Raw genomic sequence first — 4,114 nt, forward strand, 5'->3', positions numbered from 1 at the left:
ATCACTCAAAGAAAACACAAATTCCCAGAAGTTTGAAAAACAATTCAACCTGTGATTGTCTAGTTTAGAGTTACTACCAATTTTAGCCATTTTAAGGTAGCTTGAGAAAGTTGGAGTTTTCTAAACAGATGAAATTCCGACCAATCCTGACCCTCCTCTTTTTTTTAACCTCACATAAAATTATTTTTCAGTTGTCAGACTTTGATTAAGACATGAATAAATTTAGAATGATATCATCTAAAATAAAAATTAAGTATTTGGGCATATGAGCATATTAGTTACACACATCTTGACCAACCAAGAAGTATAAAGAGAAAATAGTTGCAATTGAGCTCTCAAAGTGCATAAAATGCTTTGTGTAATAATATACAGGAAAGCACTTTATAACTAACTATAAGCTATTTAGATGACAATGACAGCCAAAATTTGGCTCATACCCTGTCACTTCCTCTGGTACTTAACACCCATCAACTACTTACCAAAATTAGGAAAAAAAAATCATTCTATTTCTTGCCTCCCATCTTTAACTTCTGAAATAGGCTCTTCCGCTGATCTACCTTCTTGAAGACTTCTTCTTATAGCAAGAGGATTGATTTAACTGGCTAGAGAGTTGAACAGAACCTCTCTTTTAACCACATTAACCTTGGAAAGGAGCCCTTGTATTCAAAGCAAAGGAGACTGTCATCACATCCCTAGCTCTCATTCATTTGCAATTAGGGAAGTTTGAGGTACACTGGCATCTCCCAGACAGCTGGTTGAGTTCTCTTTTTAGACCTAACTCTTCCTATAAATAAGTCCCAAGTCAAGCAGGACTTAAGTGGAGGAACTGGAAGGAAACATGCTATTGTTTGACCCAAGCCATGCTCACCAATTTACCATTACCATTACTGTTAATCTTTTCCCCAATCTGACTTCTTTATGTTTTAATTGGTCAGGGACTTGTAGGCCTGAGAACAATTCAGTTATCAGATTATATTTTTTGTTCAGTTTTTACCTCATTCGTCTGTGCTATAAGTAGTGATGAGCATTAGTGATGAGCAGTAATGGAATCTCTCTCAACCATGTCACTTCAGAACCTAACAAACCAGTAAGTGCCTAGTATGTGGTCATAGATTGTTTGCAGATAAAGCAATTCCTATGGAACATTTACCCTAACTAACTTCTGAATAGGGCCCGATTTTAAAGATCAATCCCCAGAACTTAGTTTTGAAGTTAGTTAGCTTGCTTTTGAAGTTAGTTAGTTATAGTTTGAAACTATAACTTGATTTCTAACACAGGATTTTCAGTTCCTGTGTTCTCAAATTCAGGGCAAACATTCTATAAAGTAGTAATGTTTTCTTTTTCACATGCCATTTTTACTTTCTGGGCTGGGTGGTGAGGCTCTTCCTGTTCTTACCTAAAATAGAACTTTCCAAATTAGTCTGTCATGAATGACTTGGCTTCCTGCCACACCTGACTCCTGGTGGGGAGATGTGGGTCATAAAGGCTAAGTTTCACCAATCCTCTGAGTTTCTTGTGAAAAAAGTGTAGGTTTTTATTTAGTAGGTGAAAAAAATGTAGGTTTTTATTTAGTAGGTGAAGATTGAAATTCTTCATTTCTGACATCTCTCCAGGGATGCCCATACTACCAATTTGAGGGCCATCCCTTATGTAGCAAGAGATTAGATGACCAGTTTCACAAACAATATCCATTCTTTAAACATTTTTTAATTGTACTATGTGCCAAGCACTGGGATAAGTAACTAAAGAGAAATTTAACCTAATCCTGACTCATAAGAAGCCCAGAGTCTAATACGGCAGCAAACATAACAAATGAGTGCTATAAATGATGTCCATTAAAAGATGAAAACACAAGCGACAAACTTGGGAGAAAATTGTTTCACAAACCATATTTGATAAAAGATTGTTATCCAAACTATACAAATAACTCTTTTTAAGAAAAGATTTTATTTATTTGTCAGAGAGAGAGAGAAAGAGAGAGAGAGCACACAAGCAGGAAGAGTGGCAGGCAGAGGAAGAGAGAGAAGCAGGCTCCCCACTGAGCAAGAAGCCTGATGTGGGACTTGATCCCAGAACCCTGGCATCATGACCTGAGCTGAAGGCAGCAGCTTAACCAACTGAGCCACCCAGGTGTCCCATACAAACAACTCTTAAAACTCAACAATAAACAGACAAGAACCCAATTTTAAAAAAGGGGTAAAAGATCTGAATAGATACCTCACCAAGAAGATACATGGATAACAAATAAGAATATAAAAAGATGACCAATATCATATGTTAAAGAAAATTGCAAACTAAGACAAAGGTATTACTATACACCTATTAAAATGAACAAAATCCAGAGCACTGACAATACCAAATGCTGATGAGGATGTGAGCAACAGGAACTCTCATTCATTGCTAATGGGAATGCAGAATGGTACAGCCGCTTTGGAAAGCATTTTGACAGTTTCTTACAAAACAGAACATCCTCTTACTATATGATCCAGCACTCATGTTCCTTAGTATTTGATCAAAACTGATCAAATAAACCACATATACCAAAATGGCCACTACACTGGGAAACCTAAAGTAAATGATCTGGTGTCTTTCAATGGTGAAGATTGTAGAGCATATATTCTGGATCTTCTGAATGAGAATTTCTTAGTGCTAGGAGTTGGTAATCTGCAGTTTATCAAGTTGTTGAGGATGTTATTCAGTATCATAAGGCTTGAGAATCACTTTACTGCTTCATATCCACACATTTCTTTTTTAGTACAAAAGCCAATACTAAATTGATTCCAAAGAAGTTTTAGGAACTTTATTATTCATTACCTTATTATTAATGAAATAAACCATGTGAATATACTGGAATAGGTTTATGTGGGAAATACATATATAATTCTGACACCCTTTATTTAGAAGCAATAAAAACATAAGTGATTTGGAATTTTGGCAGCATGATACAAATTTAAGAATAAATCATTTCTATTTCAGAGTCCATAGTCTGAAAAACAATCTGAGGGGTTTGAAGTGGCGGGGGGGTGGGAGGTTGGGGTACCAGGTGGTGGGTATTATAGAGGGCACAGCTTGCATGGAGCACTGGGTGTGGTGAAAAAATAATGAATACTGTTTTTCTGAAAATAAATAAATTGGAAAAAAAATTTAAAAAAAAAGAATAAATCATTTGTAGAAGTGAAATCATTATCAACATTATCTTTACTATAAGACAGGCTAATAATATAACAATAGACAGAAAATTTTTTGTTGCTTAAATTTAAGGAAATTATGAAGGAACTGTTCAGCTGTGTGTTTTTATCTGATAAGGGCAGCTAAAGGTATCCTCCCATACTTCCTGTTTCTATATTTAAGAATACTGCAAACAGTTATTCTAATATATCTTTTGTATGTAGTTGCCTAAAAATGCAGCTTCGCTGAAAGAGCCTACCTAGATCCGTTGCTCAGAATTCCAGATACTGTGCTATCATACTGGCTTGATAACAGTGACTCTAAAGAAACACCCACAATCCCAATTTAAGGGGCAAAATCCTTAAAAAAAATTTTTTTTATTAATGTATAATGTATTATTAGCCCTAGGGTTACAGGTCTGCGAATCATCAGGTTCACACTTCACAGCATTCACCATAGCATACATCTTCCTAAGGGGCAAAATCTTAATGTCAGTGTTGATACAGAAGAAAAGCTCCACCACAAAATCCCAGTTTTATCTTTATGGGATAAAAAATGTTATGGGATATCATACCCTCATTGCCATAATTTCAAACTTCTATTTTCATACATTTTCTTTAATGATCCATTTGCTCTAGTATTCTGAACCTTTTAGGAAACTGAAATGGAATGCCAATTTTGTCGGTTTCTCTTTTTACTATTTCTATAAGTCACCTAGTCTTCCTTACACACACACACACACACACATTCATTTGTGCAGCAGCTCAACTATTTGTTCAAATGGATCCAAACTTTGCTGTCCACTTTGTATGAGGCGTACTGCCTTACTTAGTAACAGCATCTGAGAATCCTAACAGCCTCAAGCTATTGAATAAAGTTGTAGATTATTTTTGAAATAATTAGACTCAAGTACTCTGGAAATTCAGACACTTTGAAAGCATCGCCT

This window comes from Neovison vison, chromosome 6, assembly GCF_020171115.1.
Source record: "Neovison vison isolate M4711 chromosome 6, ASM_NN_V1, whole genome shotgun sequence".
NCBI classification, from domain to species: domain Eukaryota; kingdom Metazoa; phylum Chordata; class Mammalia; order Carnivora; family Mustelidae; genus Neogale; species Neogale vison.